This window comes from Myxocyprinus asiaticus, chromosome 1 (assembly GCF_019703515.2).
Source record: "Myxocyprinus asiaticus isolate MX2 ecotype Aquarium Trade chromosome 1, UBuf_Myxa_2, whole genome shotgun sequence".
NCBI classification, from domain to species: domain Eukaryota; kingdom Metazoa; phylum Chordata; class Actinopteri; order Cypriniformes; family Catostomidae; genus Myxocyprinus; species Myxocyprinus asiaticus.
Window position 1 is genome coordinate 37,307,396 of NC_059344.1, and position 26,777 is coordinate 37,334,172.

Below are 26,777 nucleotides of genomic sequence, written 5' to 3' on the forward strand. Positions count from 1 at the left end.
GAACTCATTATGGTATCTCCAATAATGATGTCATCAATTAGTAGATTATCATAATAATACTTGCTCACCTGTGTTAGTTTTGACTTGTTTTGCTCTTCTCTTTATATTTGAAACCAGACATTTCTGATCTGATTCGCAGTCACTGGTTTGCTTGCACACGTTTTTTATTTATTTTATTTTTTTACTACTGTCACCAATATAAGACTTAATCAGCTCACCTGTCCTCTTAAGTGAAACGTGTGACACTGCCTTGTTGACCAGACTTACAAGTAGTTTTAATAGTTGTGGCCTTACCGATTGCACTTGCTCTCACACCAGTCACTTCAAATGGTATTCCCTGAGCATTCAGTGACAAAGCAAGGTTAACAACTTGATTATACAACATGAGTATGTCATTACAGTAAGCTACTATGCTTGTGCCTGTAGCATATTCAGCCATACCTTTACCATTACGTGAATGAGAATCATCTTCAGATAATGTTGACCCCCTCCTTTATGACTGCACAAATGTTTTCTATTATGTTCAAAAAACAGGCATCAACCTGAAGCAAAGCCCTCTGAAGTGCTTCTTCAATAGACATGGACACATCTCGCAATGCTTCATCATAAACATCAACACCAACACATCCAGTGGATGCATCACCATAGTTTATTAAAAACTTGGTATTACAGAGTGTGTGCATGGTTGGCAATTCTGCAATCACAACATAATCACGCTGTGTTGGATCACCAATCTTGCGCTGTAAATACTTTAATGTGTACAGCTCATCTCCATGCATCAGAACAGTATCCAAGTCATCTGTTGTCCAGGTCAGCACATCCTTCAGCTTGCTCATCATTACTGCTGTCACACTGTTCACTGCACACTGTCTGTTTCTGTTGAAACCAAATCTCTAATCACCCTGACTGAATGACTTTCTGTGGATAATCAGCAGAGTTAATGACATGTACAAATTTGTTAATTTCTTCACCAGGAAATGTGCTTATTTATATTTGAGACATTGTGCCAGAGTTTTTGCAAACCTCTTTTGCAAACACTATGCACCTTTTGATGAAGGGGAGGTATAACCCTGTCAGTCAGACCCTTTTTTTCATGAGGCATAAACTCATCAGTCAAATCAACTGAAGTGCCCAGCAAGTAGCGCTCAGTATTCCGCCTCTTCGCAGCCTGAGATTGGCAAAAACCTTTTCCACGCGGCATCTGCAATGACAAACACACACAGAAAAACACATTTAGTATGGCTTACTACATTTCTTTTTGCTTATTTTCTCAAACAATGCATAACCACTGTATATACACTAGTGTTTCTATTCACTTCTGCCATGATGAAGAGCTGCTAACAAAAATATAAGTGTAGAGCCCTGAATTGCCAGTCATACAAGGGAATAATATGCTCTGCAACTCACAATCGTAATTACTGCAATACTGGCATCTAATTGAATGCATCTAAATAGGCACATCAGATCACATAAATGCTGGCCATTAGAGCAGTGAAAATCATTTACATACAACAACAAAAATCACTATTTCTAACATGTAAATGCTATCACAGTAATCTTTTATTTAAAGTAATCTAAATCATTTATTTACGCTTCAAAATTCATAATGCATGTCAGACATATAAAAATACTATGACACTCAATGGTATGCATGCATACAGACTTGAATTTGGCTCAGCCATGTTTAACAAGCTCTGCTGCTTTTGCTGCATATTATTCCAAGAAAGATCCGCAGATCGCCCCACCGAGCACCAGCTCTGGCCAAAGCAGCACTATTTCAGTAACAGAGTCATGGCAGGAACTTGAGAAGCTTTCTAAAATGTATACTGTGATTCAAGAGCACTCGGTACAATGACCTGCCTGTAGTACCACAGGCACAGACCTTGCCACACACCCACAGATGGTGGTAAGAATGCTTTACATGGCAGGGCTCAAAATCACTTATTAAAATACTGTAATCTCTTTCCCTGAGCTTTAACGCTCTCAGTGGGAAATGCACAAAATATACACAATGCAACGGTGAAGACTCCGCTGCAAGTAATTTGTGACTGCTCCTTCGTGTTTCCTTCAGTTCATCAAGGGTTGAGAGATAAAAAGCTTTTCTTATTTTTGTAATATTTTATTTTAAGATAAAGGGCTCCAGAACTGGGAAGCATTTTAACTGTCTGTTCTTTATATCTCACTAAAGTTCACTCATTTATCAGGCACATTTACAGTACATTCTATTTTCACCAGGTAGCACTAAAACCCCATATACTCTTTTTAACCCAATATACTGCATTGTTTACACTGAATTGTCTGTGCACCAAGGTTTCACAAATGATTCGTATTTATTATCACTGATTGTTTACTGTCTACCATAACTCTCGCCCACTTTTCATGCAAAGCAGCATGGGACATAGGAATATTGTGAATACGCTTTCAAAAACATTCAAATTAAGGAATATATTGCTGATTATTATAATAATTAGGGTGTTTATATCCATCAGTGTTTCATTCAGCAATCCTGGACTTTGAATATGATTAACAAATATTGATTCGGTCTTGGATAACTTTCCTACAATTCAGTTTTGCACCAAAAGCACCCAAATACAGAGTGATAAACGCAAAATAAATGTTCATACTTGTCTAAACTAGTCTTAATCAACTTTTTACAGCAGTCATAATCCAGCTCATAACAATTTAGTCAAAACCTATATATAATTGTCATGCACAATAACGACTGACACGTTGTTCATATTTTAATAAAATATTATTGAATTAAAATGAAATCAAGTCATAAGCAGATTTCCAGTATGATGTATTTCTTATACATTCTGATATTAAAGAAACTTACATTTCGCCCCTTCATTCAAATCCTTGGTACACTCATGCTCTTATATCAGCTAGCATAACTCGGTTCTCTGCTCAGTGGACATGCCTGAAAGATACGGTTCTCACTTCAATCAGTCGTGTACTGCTAACCCGCAAACTGCTGCTCACGTACGTTTGGATCAGTGTACTGATGACTCGAGAACTATTGCGACTGCAATTATCGCATCCAATTTCCGAACTTGCGAAGTGGTCGGACTGGTGCATTGCATAATTAGCAAAAGCAGACATCATTAGTTTTAAGATCATATTACTACATTTTGGATAGGAGTGTCGAAAACATCTGAGATCCCGCTTCACTGATTTAAGTGGCTTTTGGATCATTGTAGACTCATAACGTAACCTGTTCCAAACGATTCAGTCCAATTTGGTAAACTAGTTCATCTGGTTCATTGAAAAGAACCGGTTAAAATGAACACTTCATTTTATGAAACAGACATCAATAATATACACATACACTAAATAAATCATAATTTCTACATTTTTATAAAACATTGTTCACTATGTTTAATTAGCCGTTTGAATTATGGGGACACTTGTGATGTCCTCATAACGTAGCAAAACCAGAATATTCCTATTTGAGGACATTTTTGGCTCCATAAGTAGGTTGACCCTGTACACACACACACACATGAAATAAACCATAACAGCTGCATTAAATCGTCATTATGACATTTATGATTTAAGATTCACAGCAATCATCATTACACTTGTGTAAAATGATGCATTGAACAATAATGCCTTTCAGGTAATTCAATATACAGGAATTAAAAACAACCATTAAATAACTTCTAAAAGAACATTTACAACACCAACATGACATTGATTTGCAACATATTTCAGCGTCTAAGCCAGGGCTCTTCAACTACTTTCTTGCGGGAGCCAGATTATCCAGATGAAAAATTGTCGGGGGACAAAACATTTTCAGTATTCATCTTAGCTAGCATTTTCATCACAAGTAATGTTACTTTAAAAAAAAAAAAACGTCATGGTTACTTGTGTAACCTCCGTTCCCTGATGGAGGGAACGAGATGTTGTGTCGATGTAGTGACACTAGGGGTCACTCTTGGGAGCCCGAGACACCTCTGGTATTTGATAAAAGGCCAATGAAAATTGGCGAGTGGTATTTGCATGCCACTCCCCTGGACATACGGGTATAAAAGGAGCTGGTATGCAACCACTCATTCAGGTTTTATGCTGAGGAGCCGATATAAGGTCCGGCCATTTCAGCGGGTAGTTCAGCATTGTGGCAGGAGGGACACAACGTCTCGTTCCCTCCATCAGGGAACGGAGGTTACACAAGTAACCATGACGTTCCCTATCTGTCACTCACTCAACGTTGTGTCGATATAGTGACACTAGTGGTCCCTATACGAAACGCCACAACTGGCTGAACTGCGTTACGTGAACTGGCGGTGTGTGGTGGGCAGACTACTGTGTGCCTCATAGCCAGCACACCAGGTCGACACGTAACCTCCCCCAACATATTTATGAGTGTCGAACGGCCCTTTTTGGGGACAAGTTGACTACTCAAAAGATAGAGACAGGCTTAACCCAGTCATGGCCTCTTTTCCCCTTCTTTTTTTCCACTCCCTAAAAAAGAAGGGGGATTATCCGACTGGGCCGCCAGGTCTAGTCGGGGGGTGTCCCTCCCAAGGGGAAGACACCGCGGAGACCACACCTCGCCCAAAGAGAGGGGGGATATTTAAGTGGAAGAATATGTCACATGGTCTTTCCAACCATGTGGAGAGTCTTCAAGGTAGATCCTGCCCAATGGGGGAGGAGTTACTACAAACATGGAGACTGGGGCAGAGGGGCTCTGCCCAAGGAAGATGCAGTTTGCCAACAGGGAAACGAACTAGCGGAAAATATATATCGCATGGGGTTAGCCTTACAGGGAACTGCCACATGCGGAGCACCTACCCCAGAATAGGACTCTTAATTAGCACGTGTACTGGGCCGGCAGCGAGTCTCTCCGAAGACTCGACTGCCACTGGGCTCGGAGGAAGTCAACCAGGGAACAAAGTTTGTGAACACTACTGGGAATTAATGCCACACGTCTTCAGCTCCAAGGGAGGTGGAAGGCGCTATGTGCAAGCGATACACCTGGCCAGCTATCCTGGGCTTATCCGCTTGTGTTGCGTGCCACTTGAACCGGGATGAAACCGGTTCCACCCGGAGGTTGTAGAACCTTGCAAAGGTGTTGGGTGTTGCCCAGCCCGCTGCTCTGCAAATGTATGTTAGAGAGGCACCTCTGGCCAGGGCCCAGGAAGCCGCTACACCTCTGGTAGAACGGGCTCGTAGCCCTACCGGGGGCGGCATGTTCTGAACGAGATATGCCATAGTTATGGTGTCAATGAGCCAGTGGGCGATCCTCTGCTTGGAGACAGTGCTTCCTTTCCGCTGTGCACCAAAGCAGACAAAGAGTTGCTCAGAGATTCTAAAGCTCTGCGTGCGATCCAAATAGATGCGTAAAGTGCGCACCGGACACAGCAACGACAGGGCTGGGTCTGCCTCCTCCTGGGGCAGCACTTGCAGGTTCACCACCTGGTCCCTAAAAGGGGTGGTGGGAACCTTGGGCATATAGCCCGGTCAGGGTCTCAGGATCACGTGAGAGTAACCCGGACCGAACTCCAGGCACGTTTCACTGACAGAGAACGCTTGCAGGTCACCTACCCTCTTGATGGAAGTGAGCGCAGTCAGGAGGGCAGTCTTCAAGGAGAGTGCCTTAAGCTCGGCTGACTGCAAAGGCTCAAAGGGGGCTCTCTGTAGACCCTGAAGAACTATGGAGAGGTCCCATGAGGGAATGAGGCACGGTCTGGAGGGATTCAGCGTCCTGGCGCCTCTTAGGAACCTGATGATCAGGTCGTGCTTCCCTAAAGACTTACCATTGACTGCGTCGTGGTGTGCTGCTATGGCGGCAACGTACACCTTCAAGGTGGAAGGGGACAGCCTCCCTTCCAGCTTCTCCTGCAGGAAGGAAAGCAGTGATCCGACTGCGCATCTCTGGGGGTCTTCGCATCGGGAAGAACACCACTTAGCGAACAGACGCCACTTAAAGGCATACAGGCGCCTCGTAGAGGGGGCCCTAGCCTGAGTGATCATGTCTACCACCACGGGTGGTAGACTGCTTAGGTCTTCCGGGTCCCGTCCAGGGGCCAGACATGGAGATTCCAGAGGTCTGGGCGCGGGTGCCAGAGGGTTCCCCGTCCCTGAGTAAGAAGGTCCTTCCTCAGGGGAATTCGCCAGGTGGGAGCTGTCGCGAGGAGCGTGAGGTCAAAGAACCACGTCTGGGTGGGCCAGTAGGGTGCTACCAGGACGACCTGCTCCTCATCCTCCCTGACCTTGCACAGGGTCTGTGCAAGCAGGCTCACTGGGGGAAACACATATTTGCGTAGGCCAGGGGGCCAGCTGTGTGCCAGCACGTCTATGCCGAGGGGAGCCTCGGTGAGGGAGTACCAGAGCGGGCAGTGGGAGGATTCTTGGGAGGCGAACAGGTCCACCTGTGCCCGTCCGAATCGACTCTAAATCAGCTGGACCACCTGAGGGTGGAGTCTCCACTCTCCCCTGAGGTAACCTGCCGTGACAGCGCATCCACTGTAGTGTTGAGGTTGCCCGGGATGTGAGTGGCTCGCAGTGACTTGAAGTGCTGCTGACTCCAGAGGAGGAGATGGCAGGCGAATTGTGACATACAACGAGAGCGCAGACCGCCTTGGCGGTTGACATATGCTACTGTTGCCGTGCTGTCTGTCCAAACTAACACGTGCTTGCCCTGGATCAACAGCCAGAACCTCCGCAGGGCGAGCAGAATTATCAACAACTCGAGGCAGTTGATGTGCCAATGCAGTTGCGGGCCCGTCCAGAGGCTGGCGGCTGCGTGCCCGTTGCAAACAGCGCCCCAGCCCGTTTTGGAGGCATCTGTCGTGACCACGACGCGCCTGGAGACCAGTTCTAAAGGAACACCTGCTCGTAGAAATGAGAGGTTGGTCCAAGGGCTGAAAAGATGGTGACAGACCGACGTGATGGCCACGCGATGTGTCACGTGGCGCCATGCCCATCTCGGGACTTGAGTCTGGAGCCAGTGCTGAAGCGACCTCATATGCCTCAACCCGAGCGGGGTGGCCACCGCCGAGGATGCCATATGCCCCAGGAGCCTCTGAAAAAGTTTCAGTGGAACCGCTGTTCCCTGTTTGAATGCCTTCAAACAGGCCAGCACCAACTGGGTGCACTCGTTCATAAGGCACGCCGTCAAGGAGACTGAGTCCAACTCCAATCCGAGAAAAAAGATGCTCTGAACTGGGAGGAGCTTGCTCTTTTCCCAGTTGACCCGAAGCCCTAGTCGGCTGAGGTGTGAGAGCACCAGGTCCCTGTGCGTGCACAACATGTCTCGTGAGTGAGCTAGGATTAGCCAGTCATCAAGATAGTTGAGAATGCAAATGCCCAGGGCAGCCTCTGCGATCTTCGTAAAGACGTGAGGAGACAGGGACAGGAGGACTTTGTACTGATACGCCTGACCCTCAAACACAAACCACAGGAAGGGTCTGTGTCGAGGAAGGATCAAGACGTGGAAGTACGCATCCTTCAGGTCTACCGCCGCGAACCAATCTTGATGCCGGACGCTAGCCAGAATGCGTTTTTGCATCAGCATCTTGAACGGGAGTCTGTGTAAAGCCCGGTTCAGTACTCGCAGGTCCAAGATTGGCCACAACCCACCGCCTTTTTTCGGTACGATGAAGTAGGGGCTGTAAAACCCTTTCATCATCTCGGCTGGAGGGACAGGTTCTATCACATCCTTCTGTAGGAGGGTAGCGATCTCCGCGCGCAGGGTGGCAGCGTTTTCACCCTTGACCAAGGTGAAGTGAATACTGCTGAACCTGGGCGGGCGCCTGGTGAACTGAATCACGTAGCCGAGTCGGACGGTCCGGATCAGCCATCGGGACGGATTGGAAAGCGCGAGCCACGCGTCCAAGTTCCGCACAAGGGGGACCAAGGGGACAACGTTGTCGGACGTACTGGCAGGTGGGGCCTCGTGGCGGGGCGGAGCGTGTGGTGCCACAGCACGTTGTGGCTGTGCTGAGTCTCTTGACATCGAAGCATTTACCTGGCTCCTTGTGACCACCCCTGGAACAGCCTGGGACGGGGGAGGAAGAGGCCTGTCCTCGTAACCCGTGGAGACTGCCATATCGGGGGTGGCTGTGTGCCACAGCTGGGTGCTCAGGGGCGGAAAGGCCACAGCTGGAGCGCCAATCCTGCAAGAAAAAGCCCGTGGACGGTAGTCGTGGTGACGACCGTACACACCGGGTATGTGACCCAGGGAGGAAGGAAGTCGCTCTTTTGCTGAACTGTTGGGTACCGCAGCCACTTGGGCATGCGGCGAAATCAAGTAGAAATTTTCTTACGAAAGCAAGCCACGACCGCAACGTTGCCATGTTCATGTTCATGTTCTTGCAGTGAGAACATGAACCATTCACAAACGCTGCCTCCGTGTAGGTCACGCCCAGACACGAAAGACAGTGATCATGACCATCCGAAGTTGAGAGATAACGACCGCAACCAGGAATAACACACAATCTGAGAGGCATCTTTAAAAAGAAGCGTCTTTAAAAAGACGTTCCGTGTGTGCGCTCTTTTAGAGAAATATATACTCTTTTAGAGGGGAATAAAGCTCTTTCAGAAAATATACCCTCTAGTTTTTCTGCCGAAGCGCCCAGGGGCGTTCTCTGCAGTGCATCAGTGCAGAGGAGGGAGAAGCCACTGAAATGCGCCGTCAGATCCAGCAGAGGTGAATGAACAGTAGTACTCAGCTCAATGAGCATGACCGTTCGGCTCCGAAGAGAAAATCTGAATGAGTGGTTGCATACCAGCTCCTTTTATACCTGTATGTCTGGGGGAGTGGCATGCAAATACCACTCGCCAATTTTCATTGGCCTTTTATCAAAGACCAGAGCTGTCTCGGGCTCCCAAGAGTGACCCCTAGTGTCACTACATTGACACAATGTCGAGTGAGTGACAGATAGGGGACACCCTTAATACTGTGCATTTATTCATATTAAAATAGTCACAGGGCATACTGTACATTGAATTATATATATATTTTTAAGGTCTGGCCATACATTCCAAACATGACTTATACTCTTAACTAACAAATCATTTTTGAAAATTAATAATCATCATTTTAACATTTTAGGGCTATTGTTTACAAATTGAAAATGAAAACAATGGTCATATAGAAATGTCATGTTTACTTAAGAATGCATTTAAATTGCAGATAAAATGTCTATTCTTCCATTTTTCTATAAAATATCATCCTATTCAGTGAAGAAAATTAGACTTACAAATATTGTGAATTTGCACACAATAGCTAGTGCTGGAGCCAGATTGTTGTGTTGGTAATCATTGGGGGAAAAGAACAAACTGAGTTGATGCTGTTCGTGATTGACTCAGAAGCAGATATAATCAGGATATTTGCAGGTTCAGTTTCACAATGTCACATTTTGTTTACAAGCCCTACACACCATGGATAGATGAGATATACCCATTTGACACTTCAAGAATAGTGAATAAAAGCAAACTTTTCAGCTAATTTTCTTTGAACCTTTTCATAGGTTTCATGGTTTTCATAATTTATTTCTCTTTTGTTGCCTAAGATGTGCATATGTGCTGACAACGTTTCTGTAACAACTGCATTGATCGTTTTTTACCTTATTGATTTGTAGATTTGACCACACGCCATACAACCAAGCAATTTATATAAATACATTTGATTGAAAAAGACACGATCAGATGCTCCATGTTTAGCAAAACTACGGATGCTCTGAACCGCACGGTGGAAAAAAATAAAAAATAAGAGTGAAAAAAAAAATATATATATATATATATATATATATATATATATATATATATATATATATATATATATATATATATATATATATATATATATTTTTTTTTTTTTTAAGAGAGAAAAAATATTTTTTTGAAGAGAGAAAAAACAATTTTTTTGAAGAGAGAAAAAAAACATTTTTTTGAAGAGAGAAAAACATTTAAGACTTAGGCTCAGGAAGGAACTGAGACACTCTTATTTTTTTTTTTCCCAACGTGCGGTTCAGAGCTTCCGTACAAAGCAGTGTAACTAAACTATAGCCAGAAAAGCTTAAACGTGCGCTCGGGTCTGGACAATTGATAACGGCTGAATGCTGTTGCACACCTGCCAATCAGCGTTGTTAAACTCAACGCTGATTGCCGAGGCTCGCGCCTATGTCTGCGCTCCCTCGCAAATTTCACGCCGTCTCACGGACTCGGATGTACGTCACTACTTATGTTGCGCGAGTGTCCACAACTGGCGGAAGACATGCAATGGGTTTAACTGGAACACCCTAAACCCTTGATCACTTGGAGCATGTTGAAGGCTGATGTCAATTTGTGGAATTATTTTGTAATTTTTGCACCTGAGAAAACAATGTTTTCGGAAATTGATTGCTGAGGCTTATGTATAAATCTCGTGTTTACATTTTTTTTTTTTCATTAGAATGAATTGTTAGAAAGGATTAATAAAGATTTACAAAAACATAATGAACATATAGGCTATAACTGTGTGATAAACAGTTTAAGGTAGCTACAAGTATTATGCTATTAAATCTCAATATAACTTTTCTAAACTGCTTAATTGACCTAACTTCACTTCCATCTTACACTAGAGTTGTGTGGGGCTGGGGTTTATGAAGTGCAATCTGCTGTCACATCACAATCGAGTTGCATTGTGGGATATGGAGCTGCCTGAAGCATACATCAGAGTAGACTTGAGAGGCGTGCAAGATGGCGTCCGGTGAGGGTGTAGTTTTCAAAACGTTTATTTGAATTCCCACAATTTAAGTCAGATTTAAATAAAAATTTGGTTGCACGAATATTTTACTGTATTCGAGCACAAGTAGGTCAAAAAATTACTTGTGTAAATGTAAACGACTGCAACACGGTTGAAATGGGAGAGGAGGTGGCAGGAACTGGCTGAACAATCAAAATAATATTTTAAAAGGAACTTAAACAAAAAGACACAAAAACATAACCGCACCCATGGCAGCTGCATGTGGCTCTCACTCTCCCGAACTGCCACATTCCGCTGCTCTTATCCCTCTCCTCGGCTGATTAGCCCGATTGGGGGCTAGGCGTGCATAGTCACGGCCTGGCCCCGCCCTCCTCCTCGTCACAATGACGCTGAAAGATATCAGAGAAGATGGAACCTAAGACTCTATGGATTACCTGAACAAGACAGTGGGGACATTAAACAAAAAGTGATTGAAATCTGTTCGGCTGTTCTCCCCGAGATGAAAGACACTCTGCACAGTGCTGTGGACGTTGTTCATAGACTTGGAAAAAGAGATGGCACCGAGCCAAGACCAACAATTATGAGGTTTACCGCGAGATCCATAAAGGAGCTGCTATGGAAGAGAGCGAAGAAGAATGAATTTCTGCTCTCAAGGAAGCTACGGTTTGCAGAAGACCTTACAGTGAAGGATAAAGACACCCGGATGCAGCTGTGGCCGCAGGTGGAAGCAATGCGCTAAGAAGGGAAGAAGGCATTTTTTGTTGGAACTCGTGCGTTCATCAACGGAAAAGAGATATTGTTGAACTAAGACAATATATATGCAAGGCCTTCATTTCTGTTCCAACTCCTGGTTTTGGTGAGTTACGAGGAATTTTCGCTGAGACGTTATAGTTGGGACGTGTCGAGGACGAAACGAGGACAAATGGTTGGAATATCCAAATATGGAAATGTGACAATGTCCAACCTCCATCTATGGCTTTTTGACATGAAATTGTGGAATGAAGATTCAGTTGCCTTCAATATATTCAAAGGTGGTGATTAATTTTTTTTAGTAATACTCTTTGTTAAAAGAGGTTTAAAGCAGATTTTTATTTTCTTCAAGAAACACATGCAGTGTGCAGATTTCAATTTCTGTAAAAGTCAGTGGGGGGGATGACATTTGGTGAGCTTACAGTAGTACACAGTCAGCATGTGTCGCTATATTAAAGGGACATTTTAAAAGGAAAATAGTTTGTACTAAAGCTCACAAATTTGGGAGATGGTTGATTGTAGTTATTGACAGTAATAATGAGTTGTTTATTTTGGGGAATATTTATGCCCAATAGCACCAATAGCATTTTAAAGAACAAGGATCTCTTACAAGGATTTGAGGGAGAGATCAATCTCCTTTTAAGTCAGTATATAAGTGCAAAATTATTTTGGGAGGAGATTGGAATTCAATTCATGATTCTCAGATGGATAGTTTACCCCCTCGACCGCAAAGTAATTTGAATAAGGTATTAAATAACTTATGTCTGGGTTTAGATATTATAGACATTTGGAGAATTAGAAATCCCAACAAAAAAGAACTTACTTGGTGTTGCAGTGATATGTCCAAACAATCAAGAATAGACTTTTGGTTAATTTCAAGCATTTTGGAACAAAGAGTTTCAAAGGTTTCAGGAGAACCATCAGTGCTCACAGATCATAAAGTAATGGTTTTAGATATTAATACACCTACATCTAATAGAGCCAGAAGAAACAGCAATTATTGGAAATGTAATAACACTTTATTAAAGGATGATTAATTCATGAGCAAAGCTAAATCCATTATATCAAATTGCTGGGCCAAAGCAAAAACGTTGGAAATATGGCACACACTGGGACTTCATGAAATATAAAATCAGATTATTAGCAATTAAAAGAGGGAAAGAATTAGCTACGGCTAAGTATCAGAAAGAAGAGGTTATTATAAAAGAAATTATTGACATCTCTGGAAGAGTGACCACAAGTCCTGCAGAAAAGGTGAAGTTGCTAGAATTGCAACTTAAATTAGATCAGACATATGAAGAAAAAGCAAAAGGAGCATTTGTCTGTTCAAGACATAAATGGCTAGAGGAGAACACATTTTTTCAACTTGGAAAATTGACATGCTACATAAAATTCTATAATGCGGCTTAAGATTATTGGGAATTTATCAGAAGATCACAAGAAGTCTCTACATTTGTTGCAGCTTTTTACAAAAAATTATATATATATAAAAATAAGAAATAAATGATGCCAAAGGTGATACATCCTCCTTTCTAAATTCAATAAAAGAAGATGCCAAGCAAATTGACATAGATTCTCAAAAAAATGTGTCTTTGATGGAGGCTGATTATGGTATTAGTAAATTAAAGGGTAACAAATCCCCTGGCACTGATGGTTTAACCAGTGAGTTTTTTTAAAGCCTTTAAAGGAGAGGTTATTTAATTCCTATTGTCACTATATAAAGAAGCTATAAGAAATGGTAAATTACCAATCTCTATGACTCAGGGCCTAATAACATTATTATCAAAACCTAACAAAGATCTATTATTATTGGAGAACTGGCGACCAATAACTCTGATCAACAATGATGCAAAAGTATTAGCACTGATCTTTGCAGAAAGGTTAAAAAAAATGCCTTGACCCAATTATAAATGACTTTCAATCTGGATTTATGAGAGGAAGACATATTTTAATAACACTAGTTTAATATTTGATATAGTTGATTACAGAGATTTTATTAAAGAAGAAAGTTGTATTTTATTTGTTGATTGCTATAAAGCATTTGACACTGTGGATCACACATTTTTATTTAAAACACTTGATTTCTTTGGGTCTGGGAAATACTTTATACAAGTCATTCATACTTTATATAATGGCGGTAACAGTTCAATTAAACTCCCATTTGGCACTACTTCAAGATTTCAAATAGATAAAGGAATTAAGGTAGCCCAATTTCCCCTTTTTTATTTTTACTGGTCACCCAAACAATGGCTCTTCATATTAGTAAGCATCCCTTCAGATGTAAACAAATAGCAGATAAACAAATGTTGCCAACTAGCAGATGACACTACTCTTTTTATGCAAGACTGTTCAGAGATTAAGAATGCACTAGAGTGTTTGAAAATATTCTCTTCGGTATCAGGGATGAATGTGAATGTTTACAAATTTGAGTTATTCCCTATAAAAGATATACACGGTAATGTATTAGAAATTGCAGGTATCCCAGTAAAACGTGGTAACATATTTAGGCATAAAGATATGCAAAGACCAAACAGATAGAGCTAGATGGAATTATGGACCCATAATGGAAAAAATTAAGAAGAGATTTGATAGTTGGCTGTTAAGGGATCTTTCTCTTAATGTGCGCATACTGCTTTCCAAAAGTGAAGGTCTTTCCAGATTGGTATATGTTGCTATGGCACTTGATGTTCCTCAAGAGGTGATTAAACAGGTAGACAAAATTATTTTCAGTTTTATTTGGCGGAACAAACCCCATTATTTAAAGAAGAATATATTATGTAATACACGAGAACAAGGGGGTTTGGATGTGCTTGATTTTAGGACATCGAATATTGTGTTTAAAGTTAAATGGATTAAAGATTATATTAGTTGTAGGGATAAAATATGGTATATTTAGCCGAATCTCATTTTTTAAATGATTGGTGGTATTGATTTTCTAATGAAATGCAATTTTGGCATTGAACACATCCCAGATAAATTAGCACATTTTCATAGACAAGCCCTATTATCTTGGCTACTTATTTATAAACAGAATTTTCTCCCCATCAATGCCTAATTTGGAACAATAGAGATATCAAATACAACAATAAATCTTTGTTTATAAAATGTTTTTTTTTTTTTTAAATGGTTTAATCCTGGTAACACATCTTTTTAAGAATGATGGTCAAATGTTCTCCTGTTCAGAATTCCTTCAAACATATGGCATTCCAGTGACAGTTAAAGACTATACAATAGTATTTTATGCAATTTCAGGCAGTCTCATGAGTTTAATACAAGGAAATGGTGTCTATAGTATAAAAGAGAAGTTTGAGTTTGAAACCAAATTACATGGTTGTAGCATTAAATACATTGTAATGACCACTACATTAGGAGTTTGTGCACAGAAATTTCAATCCCTGCTGCTAAATGTTTTTGGAATTCTAGACATGACCATATTGATTAGAAAGCAGTATGGAATGTCAGCCAAAAGTATTGTATTACCAATAAAGGGACGTTTCTTTTAAAATAATTCATCTCATATATCATGTAAGCCAGTTGCTACTAAAATTTAAGGTTGATATTGATGGAAAGTGTGTGTTTTGTAATATGTCAGAAGAAACTATGTCATTTGTTTTATGAATGTATCTATACAAAAATATTTTGGATAGAATTGGAGTATTTCTTTTACATATTAACAGACAGAAGAGTTTATGTAGTAAAGATATTTAAGTTTTGATCAAAACACAAGCTTCAAAGAAATGTATCTTATGAATTTACTTATTTATGGAAAATATAATATACACAAATGTAAATGGGCAAAAGAAAAACCCAATTTTGCACTCTTTAGGACAGAAATTAGACTTTATTTAAAAACTTGAAGAATCACAAAGCAAAGAAGACTGAAGATATGTGAAGCTTTGTCACTTTTATTTTAATATGTCCTGTATACCCCCTATGTATATAGTTTTGTTGCACTTATATGAACTATTTTTGACTCTTCCTTATCCAATGTGATGCATATGCTGTATGTCTGATTTACAGATGAAATAAACATTGAAAAAAATAAAAATAAATCTCAAACAGAGAAAAATAAATAAATAAAATAAATAAATATCAGAGTAGACTTGCTCCCTCGGTCAAAATCGAGGGGTTGAGGGGAAACTATATGAAACTATATACATAGGGGTCAACAGAACTTCCCTCACTCACTTAATGAAGTGGAACGGACTTCCAAAATGGCGAGAGGAAGTGCTTTGGGAGTTGGTGAGTGGATGTTAAAAGTGAAGTAGAACGCAGCCTGTGAACGTTGAGATGATGCAGACAAAGATGATTGTCAGGCCAGGCCGTCTAAGCAAAAAGCTACTCTAGCTCTCTAGCTCTACTCTACTCTAGTCTTAGTTGTAGAATCTTTTTATGTTCATACAAATATTTGCACATTAGGACATTTCTTTTTTTGCTGAGTTTAGATGTTTTTTAATCATTGAAAGCTTATTTTTTCTAACTCTTACACGATGTTCATCAGATTCTAACTTAAAATGTGTCATGATGCTTCTTTGGCTGCTCATGCTGCCGATAATGGGCTTGACCCCGGTATTGTTGCTTGCAGCTATATTTATGTTTTATTATGCTTAGTGGTACACGATTATATCTTATTATAAAATTTTAGTATAATATGCAATATATTATATATATGCAAAAATATTAAGCATTCCTCCCAAATAACTATGCAAGTCATATTTTCAATGCCCCATCAAGAATTACAACCCCTTAATATGTAATTACTTTTGCAATCAATGTATGGCAGCTCAGGAAATGAAAAATATCCATGTAAAATATATATAAATCTTCAAATTGCAGTTGATTCTGAGAGATGCTGCCCATCCAGTCTCACGAAGTTTTAGAGAATATGCCAGGAAAACTAGCCAAACACAAGCAGGCTATGCAATAGCAGACACTTGCAGCTGTTATCATAACAAAAGGTGCAGCTGGAATCATAACAAAAGGCAGTCCAACAAAGTCTCATGTAAATGACAGATCTACACTACCTATTTGAAATAAATGTGAAAATCAATTTTACCAACTAGTTTCAATGGAAAGTAGCTAAAGCCTGCTCGAAAAGTCGCTAAATGTCGCTAGATGAGGTCATACGCTAATTAGCATATTAGTGACGTCATTGCGTCTCATTTGCATTTTGCATAGTGTCTGCCCTTTACATGTGTTTGCTTCCCTGTGCTTACCGTACATACTGTAATACCCTATTAATTCCCCTTATCTATCAAGAAATTTAGAAGCGACAGAAACTTTCTTATCTTTTCTGTCACACAGCGCTCAGCCATAACAAACCACTATGTTCATATTTACAAAAATTCATTACTTTATTTTCAGAGAGTTCAGAAACAGGAATGAACAACTGTCTAAAAATCTCTTGTGATTAAATGCATGACAAGAATAAAAATAAACGGTCAAATTAAACTCTTTAAATTTAAATGGAGCAAACAAAACAGATTTGTGATTGGTCCTTGACAACGCTGTTTGCACATGCGCAGCTCATTCACGTCTATGTCAGCTACCGTGCGGTCAACTGATTGTGCTGCTCTGCCTTCTCGCCTGCTCACCTCTCTCCCTCTGTCAGTCTCACTGAACAGAGTAGACGCAGAGAGAGGTGTGCCGGAAAGCAAGACCACGCGCTTGCGGGGCAGTACTGGCGACTTTCTTCTTCAGAAGGTAGCTAAGGGTTGTCGAAAAAGTCGCTAGATTTGTCGCTAGGCGCTTTTTTGAATAAAAGTCGCTACAAAGGTCTGAAACGTCGCTAAATCTAGCGACAAAGTCGCTAAGTTGGCAACACTGGTGAAAATTCTAAAATGTGCGTTATGAAGCGCTGAGTCATAACAAATTAATAACAAAATCCATTGAACTTCATTTTGACACATAATCATTACAAGAAAAAGTTTGATCTCCTTCCTTTATTTTGCAGTACAATCTCTGAATGATCAGGTCAATTAAGTGAGAATAAATATAAAGCCACATGAATCAATAGGGAACGTCTCCGTTTTACTAGGTGTAAATGCATACACATCTTCCAGAATGAAAATAATAAAGGAGATGTCTTTGTAATGAACAGTGCAAAATATGGGGTGCTATTGGTGAACAATACAGTTTAGAGCACACACCACCAGAAGAGTGTTAGTGAGAACAGAATTCCCACCACAGAGTGACTGGCCACTAACACTGAGGCTGCGTTACACAGGTCAGAGGTGCAGCAATTGAAAATTATTTTGGAAATACCAGGGAATTTTATGCCAATTTTCATTATATCACAATCTGTGAACTTAATGCATTGCTTGCGTTTGACACCTGAAAGAGAAAAAGTTAAAAGGAGCAAGTGAAAAGATTTAATCTTGCAATTCTGTTAAATTCTTTTACAAAATACAGTTACAAAACAACATATATGCTTTATAAATTACACTAAAAGTACATTATGTAGAATTTTTTATGAAAATATATGCCTGTAAGAAAGTTAAATTCACCTCCGGAGCCAGTGAGTGACAAGCAGGAATCTTCAGAGTCGCAAACCCTAGTCTTATCACAGGCTCCTGAGGCGTCACATGTGTAACACTGAAGTGCAGAGCCTAAAGTGAGAAAGAGAGAGGAGGATGGATTCCCATACATAATTCAATAAATACAGTACATACATAGAAAACTGAAGATAAAATGTCTTACTCTGCCACTTAATTTTCCTGATTCACTTTCATACAAACTCCAAGAAAGCCTAAACATTAATATTGCCACTCAAAATGTACATTAATAGAGTCTGATATTAGTCAGACAATAGAGAATGCTGCATCTCCCACACATCACATACTGTATCAGCCCTGCTGACAGGTGAATGAATAGAGTGCATTTAGGCCAAAAATTACTGAAAATAAGAGTAAGGCATGTAAGTTTAACAAAGTATAAAATTCATACATACCAAGCCCCAGAAGAGCCAGACCAAACACCAACACAACAAAAGTTTTCATGATATATTTCATTCACTGAGAGAAAGAGAGAGAGAGAGAGAGATTCACTAATAATGTTAATTTATTTTTCACATGAAACTGGTGAGCTCCTGCTAACACGTGTTCAGAATACTCCCAACCTTCCTTAAATACAAGTGGTTAGTTAGGTTTTATTTTTGCCCTTGCAGTTACACGCAGCGTTTCTAGTCTCAAATTTTAGCTTCTTCAAGAATCTTCTTTTCCATAACATTGAATCTTAAAACCCCATATTATTTACTGGACTATTAAACTGATTTTGAATGAACTGTAATGTATTTTTCCTTCATGAAGCATTCATCCCCTTGTTGTATGATTAATGTCCTTCTTAAATATTTGTACACACCCAGCCAGACCTGATTCTTTGGGGTGCTAACCACCCTCAAGTCAACGTTAGAGCACCCTCAATTGCAGACCAGAGCAAATTTATTTGTTTTTTATTAGATCTCTGGGACCTAACGCACCTCCACAAGCATTTAATATGTTCAGGGTTGCCGGATAATAGACATGACTCCCCAATCAGAGATTTATACTTGCACAAATTAGAAATATTCAGCCTAATGTTCAACTTAATTTGTGCAATCTAGCAACCATGCATGCGAGTGCGCGCCCTCTCTCCTCCTTGAAAAAAACGTCTACGGTTACACATGTAACCTCGGTTCCCTGAGATGAAGGGAACAAGACATTGCGGTGAAACGCTTTGGGGAATTCCTTCTCCGACAACCTAGTTGAAGCCTTTGTATCATAACGGCAATCTTATGATTGGCAATGGTGTTTGAGCCCCACACCTTTAGGCTCATGTTTGCCCTATATAAGCGGGCACTAAATCACCAAGAACACATCGCTCGTACCTCAAAACTCTGAAGTAGAGGTCTTCACGGGTCCACCCTAACCCGAGGACCCGAGACCGGACCCGAGGACCCGAGACCAGACCCAGGACCTGTACAGGTTCGGATCCACGTTTTATACAGTCAGCCGGGTCCGGGTCCGGGTCGGGTCCCATTCTATTGCTGTGGGTCCCGGGTCTGTTTAACATTATGTGTAATACCCGAGTCGAACCCGAGAATTTCCGGCCGTGATCAGACAGCGCTGATGATGATGGTGCTGTGTGTGTGTTGTAACCGGGAAATAAGGTGAAAAAGGGAGCGGAGCCACAACGAACTGAGTGATGTCAGAGGCAGAGCGGAGTTAAGGCACACGATAGCAAATTAGCAATGCTAATGTTAGCAGCCGTGGCAATGAACGAGCAATCGTTATTATAGTTTAAAAGGGCAAACAGTCGAAGTTATCTTATGCGAGATACAAAAAAACTGCAAAGCTGATTCTAAACAAGTCGCGTTTATCATCCATCACCGTGACAGCAAGTGGACTTTTGAAGCTGAAATAATGAATGGATTAGCTATACTGTTTCAATCAGCAAGAGAGGAATCACAGAAATCCTGGATGTATTTTACCAACTTTCTTGGCAAGGAGGATGGATTATATGCGTCACGGCCAGGCACAGGGGAGAAAGCTACTATCGTTACATTAGGTAAGACACAAAGTTTTGTTCTCACAACTTGTAAATTAACTTGTTAATAGCAATCAGCTGTGAAATCGGTGTCTATCGGGTCTATGTCTCCCGGCCAGGTCCAGGTCCCAGCTTTCAAATAATAGATGGGTCTGGTTCGGGTCCGGTATTTCTCGGTTCTGCATGGGTACAGGTCCAAGCAATCAAATAACAGACGGGTCCGGTTCGGGTCCGGGTAGAAAATTTCCAGGTCTCTTTGGGTTCAACTCTTAGAAGCTTTTTTGGAATTCTGCCTGAAACTGACATACCCAAATCTGAAGGCTCCTCTTACCCACATACAGTGAAGTAAATGTAAAATTTTGGTCTCATTTTAAAGTAAACTTAATTATTGTGTAATTAATAAATATCAATAATCAATAATTGTTATTGTATGTGTTCAAACTACTGTAATAAACACAAGTGTGTTGTTTCTGTGTGGTGATTTTCACATAAACAATCTTCTCATACAATAGAGAAAGTGATTGTTGCGTCTGCTTGCGCTGCACTGGCCCAAGATGCACACACAGTCAGTTCTTGAATTTCATGTGTTGGAAGCAGGAAAAATGGGCAAGCATAAGGATCTGATCGACTTTAACAAGGGCCAAATTGTGATGGCTAGACAACTGGGTCAGAACATCTCCAAAATGGCAGGTCTTGTGGGGTGTTCCCAGTATAACAAGTACCAGGCATGAGTATCACCCACTTGTTTAACTGATGCCAGAGCCAATAGGAGTGCAGTCTTAGAGAAAGCACATGCAACTCAACAAATTCCAATGGTTTGAACGAGGGGCTTATGAGCACCTTCAGTACCAGGTTTAAATCCCAAGCTGGGACTGTAGCAGGGCGAGGGGGTTTAGGTGCCTCGCTGCCTTGAGGAACTGAAAAATAGAAGATGTCTGCCCATGGAGGAGCCAGCCTCCAGGGCATGGTATGCCGACACAGTTACTACCTAAGCGTCGATGTGGTGAGATCCATGTCCAGCCGCTCTTGGAGGAACGTGAGGATCTCAGCTATGGAGCAGTTCACTGAGTCTTCACCACGTGAAGAGCACCACTTTGTAAACACACGCCACTTAGCGCACAGAGGCGTCTTGCGGACAGCGAGGCACGTCAGTTATGTAAGCTACCACTGTTATTGTCCTATCGAATCAGAACGTAGTGATTCGCTATCTCAGAATGCAAAGCCTTCAAGGCTAAGAGCCAGCTAGTCTATCCAGACAACTGAAGTTGTAGGTGCCGAAGGCTGGTCACCTGCCGCACAGTGCGCCTCAGCCTGCGCTGAACACATCCATGATAACAACCTTTTGCCAGAAGACCTGACCCAGCATGATGCTGTTAAAAAGGTTGGAGCTGTCCAAGGTGGTAGAGCAGCCAGACAGTGGCGAGTTGTCAATGCGCATGCGCCCCTGGCGCCAGCGTTGAAGAGGTCTCATGTAAAAGACCAACAGTGCGATGGCGAATGCTTTTCGCCCAATTTGACATTGCCATTTGTACAGCCTGGGCCTCAGAGTAGTAAATTCCCATGCTTGCACAACAGAGCCTCTGATCGGGCCAATAATAACCCATCATAGTAATAGTAAAAAATGTGCACGGCGCTCAGCTTCAGTGGAGTGAGCACTGCATCAATACCCTTCGAGAGTGTGGAGAGCCAAGGAAAGGACTCTGAATTAATAAGCTGTTCCCTCGAATGCGAGCATGCGATAAGTGTTTCTGACCTAAAATGGGCCGAAGCCCGCCGTCTCACTCCCGAACGGCAGACATCGGCTGTAGAAACTTTGTGTGCGCAGTAGTTCGGAACAATCTATATCGTGTTTTCTGCGAGGAGATTGTGAGTTCCTGCGCGCAACATTGGTGCATCCCGAGTCTGGACCATAGATGACCGAATACCGTCAGCGAGATAACGGGTGCGTCGGCTCGCTCGCTAGAGGAGATAGATCACCGCTCACCACCAGGAAACGGTTGTGCACGGAGTGTGTTGGTAAAAGAAGCGTGAAGGGCTCCTTCGAGTGCATGTACCTTGTGCAGTGCAATGAGTGCTTTTTTCTTTATGAGAGCACCCTTTATTTAAACACAACACACAGAAGCAACATTCTGTGTAATATCCCAGTCCCGATAGACTCTGGCGGGGAAAGGGAGAGAAATGAGAATGTTTCTGTGTTTTGTGAAGGCATCACGAGCGCTTTTCTCTTTTTTGTAAGAATCTTTGTGTATCATCCCGGCGAACTCTGGAGGGGAATGAGCAGTGTATGAATGTGTGCGTCTCAACATTTGCGACTAGCACATTTCTGATTTTTATAAAAACACAGTTTATGTGAACACAATACACAGAAACAGCCTGCGTAAAGCCTCCTGGCCAACACCAGCGGGGAGGGGAAGTGAACAGCGTGTAAATGTGGGTGTGTGTCGAGCATGTGCAGAGCAAGCAGACGCACCAAGCGCTTTCTCTATTGTGTGAGAAGATTGTTTATGTGAAAATCATCACACAGAAACAACACATGTAATCTCCCAGCGAACTCCGGCGAGGAGGGGAGGTGCGTGCGTGTCGAACACGTGCAGCGCACACAGATGCAAACAGCTCTTTCTCTATTGTGTGATAACATTATTTATGTGAACACAACACAAAGGAACACACGTGTCCACCATCCCAGCTTACCGGCGGGGTTGAGTAATGTGTGAATATGTGCGTCTCGACAGCGAGTGCATTTGTTTTTGTTTTTTTGTGTTAAAACAAAACACACAGAAACATATTTGTCTATCATCCCGTCATACCCGGCAAGGATGAGCAGTGTATGATGTGTTATCTCGAAGTGAGCGCATTTCTTTTTCTTGTGAGAACATTCTCTATTTGAACACAACACAGAAACTATTTGATGGCTCGGCTGTTCAGCGGGGGTGGGGTTTTCCGCCGGGCACTGATCTGAAATAGAGCGATGAGTCATCATACTGAGTCACTGGTGACTTTTTTGTGACCCGCAGCGCAATCTTGAGGCAACCACTAAATTTCGTGTCACATCCATGACTATGTCATGGCACGTATCAGCTTGAGTCGATGGCTGGTTTTGAACCACAGTCCTCTGACTCTAAGGCCAACACTTAATGAGGCGAGTTAACACACAAGCCGGATCTCCGGGAAGAATGGCGCTGCCCTTTGAGACGCACTCTTTTGACGGTGGCCGGACTGCAGGACCACTCATCCAGGAGAGATATTTCCGACTCGACTGGAGGGCACAACTGTAAACTGAGCTCCTCGACCACCAGCGAGTGGACTCGAATCAGCTCTTATCAGTGGCATGCGCACGCTCCCCACCCTCACAGGGGGGAGGGGCTGCAACATGGACCATTCTCATTGTCACCGTCAGACCCGCCTAATTCAGCAACATCATGTTCATCCACAGGGGGCCGGAGGTCGTCACGTGCGTACTGCTCTGGCGAGGATGCTGCGTAGGAAGATCGAGGGGCTCGTGGGGCTTGCGCCGGCGCGAGATCCTCCTCGGGTTCTTCCATCTCTACCACCGTGCTTCCTCGTGTGGTCCCTTGAGACTTAATACAGAGGGATGGTTGGGAGGGCGTGGGAACGAGGGTGACCCTAGAGCTGAGCATCTTGAGACTCATGTCCTCACAGTGAGGGCAGTCTGTCCCCATGAGAGCTGCTTCGGCGTGGGTGCGGCCCAGGCAGCGAACGCAGCATTTGTGTTGGTCTGACGGAGCGATGTGACGCTCACAGGAACACTTGCAATAGGACATCTTTAAAAAGACACTTTATATGAGTGTTTTACGTCACTTGGAGGGAATATTATGTATATTTCAAAGAATACAGCTCCTGCCGGAATGCTGCGGGAAACGGGTAGATGTCTCGCTGAGAAAAAAAAAAAAAAAAAACGATACCAGCGATGAGGCGGAAAAACTCTTTGCTGGAACACTAGAGGGGTCGGGTGAGAGACCTGATACGTCTGCAGGGAAATCCTGTCTGCTTGAATGTGTCCGTCGACGGCAAAGAGAGGGCTGTTCAGACGACATGATTGTCGTAGTCAAGACGATGTCTGTCTTGAAGGTAGAAAATTCTGAAGAAATGGTGATTGAGCACCCGCTTATTTAGGGCAAATGAGCACCTAAAGGGGCAGGGCTCAAACACCATTGCCAATCATAAGATTACCGTTAATATCCAAAGGCTTCAACTAGGTCGTCGGAGAAGGAATTCCCCAAAGCGTTTCACCGTGATGTCGAGTGAACTGAATCGACTGGGAACTTCGGTAACTATCGGTAATGTGATATTCTGCTCAACGAAATGTGTGATACAGCCACTCCGTGTCCATTCATGAGGCTCTGTGTGCTGTTAAGTGCACTTTATACACTGTATACGCAAATTGTGCTTCATGCATTAGAATGAGTGCACTACTATTTCCGGGCTTAAAAGATGCAAGAACTGTTGTGTCGAACAGTTCTTCAATGTTCATGCATCTTTTAAGCCCGGAAATATGATTTTGCAAATCAGTATGTACTAAGCATTTTGCTTTCATTTTCAGTGACACTAAGCAATAAATGTTTGTACATTAAAAATATTTTCTTTACGTTGATTTAGTAGCATTTAAACAATTCCATCTTTAAAATAAATCAATAAATAAAGTGTAATACGATACGTCTCCACTTTATACAGAGCACCCCACTATTTTCAGAAGCACCCTTTTTGATCTGGAACCGGGCCTAGCGCAACGTCCTATGGAAAACACAGCAACATTATGCAGTGGGAGATCATAGGTAGCACCTTCTACAGTGTCGATCAGTCTAAATATTCTAATGCTCGATTACTGACTTTTGAAAAGCTGATGATTATGAGGGGTGTTGTTGTGTTTACATAACTGATAATAATGATCTCCGCTTGTTTTTAAACAACTATACACTCGTGTAAAATACGAAATTACAAAAATAGTCGTATTACAGTAAATATGGCTTACCTGCGTCCCTTGTTACCATTCGTGTGTCTCAATGCACGTACGCGCACTCTGCAGCACGCAAGTTACGTCACGTGATCTGGACCGGGATCAGGGCCGTCGTGTCTAGAAGGTAACTGCTCAGTTACATAAAATCTCGCAAGAGCCACATTAGACGTTTACAAACTATTGTGTTTATTTGGAGTCCCACAGAAACCCTATACTATACCTACCCCTAGCCTAACCTTACCCCTACCTTTAAATATAACCCTAAACCAAATTTAGCAACAGCGAATGAGACTCTCGCGAGACTAAGGTTGCCGGACCTTGGGCTTGTTTGAGATGCCAAACGCCTCGCCTTGAAAGTAGACGAGAGTAGAAGACTGCAGTGAGGGGGAGGAGTGAAATAAGTGCTGTCAAATCGGACATTTCTCACTTCTCGTACTGGATCAGACACAAGATCACAGGAAGATATCACGGGATTCACGTTTCATGCGCTGTTGCTGATAAAGCGGATATAATTTAATTTCTGTTGCTTTTAAAATGAAAATAAATATGATGAAAAAGACACTCAATGTAGCTGTTATTTAATTTCGCCAATAAGATGTGTCTTTCTATCCAATTTTTAGTTTAATAAAGACATATTTTAGATATTTCAGAAATATATTTTATACACATAAACCATGATATTAGAGATAAAAAATAAATTATAAAAAATACAATTAAAATTAAATTAAAATCTAACACTTTAGAAGATAAAGAAACATCACGGTTAAGCCAATGAGCATTAAGCTGTGTCGTCATTTCCCAAAGTGCACAGCTCTTAAAAAACCAGGGGATAACTTAAAATGAATTAACAAGAGAAAAAGTTAAGTATTCTATACATTCGTTTTGCCTTTTTATTTCTTGTATCTTTTAGAGTCTCAATATAATGCATCAGTTCAGTTTTAAATGCTATGTTAGGTTTACTGTTTGCCCATTTTTGTTTGTGTATATGGTATTTTCCATATATAATTAACAGATTTATCACCAAATTTTGTTCCAAACTCTTATTCTTAAATAATAAAAATATATCTTTACCAGTTAGTCGAATCTTTAATTTTGTGTGTTTAAGTATTAAATATTCAATATCAATCCAAAAAAGTTGGGTAAACACACATTCAAAGAATAAGTGTTTTATGGATTCTTCCTCTAAGTTACAAAAAACACATGTAGTCTCCGTGTCTCTAAAAAATCTTGAGACTACTTGTCTCACTGGGTAAATTAAATGAATAATTGTATATGTGACTTCTTTAACTTTATTGGTGAGACAGTATTTACTAGGTAACTTCCAGACCTTTTTCCATTCAATATGATTATACAATGAATTCCAATATGGTTTGCACTTAGGTAACGATGTATTTCTGCATATTGTTTTTATAAAGAAGTTGTTAAATTTTTTATCTAAAATCTCCACACCATTAATACTTATCTGAGTATTATATACAGAAGTACATTCAGAGGATATATCACCCGATAAGAGTTGAATAAGGCCACCGGGAATGGCATCAAAAACTATTGCAAACTCTTTAGCAGTCACTGGAATCTTATAGTAATTAAGGAATTCACAATAATTAAAAAGTTGTCCATTACTCTTAAATAACTGTCTCACCAGTACAATACTGTTATCGTACCAGTTTCTAAAAAATAAAGATTTGTTTTTAAACACAATATTCTTGTTATTCCATATTACAGATTTGTGTGGAGAGAAGTTATGTTTATAAATGAGCATCCATAACAAAAAAGCCTGTCTATGAAAACAAGATAGCTTTATCGGAACCTTGTTTACATCAAAATTACATCTCA

At 41.5% G+C, this 26,777-nt stretch overlaps 1 long non-coding RNA gene across 4 annotated transcripts; it reads right to left on the bottom strand.

Annotated features, from left to right (window-relative positions):
- Window positions 1-598: 598 nt before the first annotated feature.
- Window positions 599-25,294, bottom strand: LOC127445922 (uncharacterized). 4 transcript variants are annotated; one of them, XR_007898070.1, is made up of 6 exons: window positions 24,957-25,294; window positions 18,393-18,456; window positions 17,950-18,051; window positions 10,940-11,082; window positions 1,046-1,201; window positions 609-876 (listed from the first exon to the last, which is right to left on the bottom strand). It is a non-coding gene; the product is annotated as an uncharacterized LOC127445922 (long non-coding RNA). The 4 variants fall into 4 exon arrangements; XR_007898068.1 differs by having other exon boundaries at window positions 609-918; window positions 24,957-25,293; XR_007898067.1 differs by having other exon boundaries at window positions 599-1,201; window positions 24,957-25,286.
- Window positions 25,295-26,777: the final 1,483 nt, after the last annotated feature.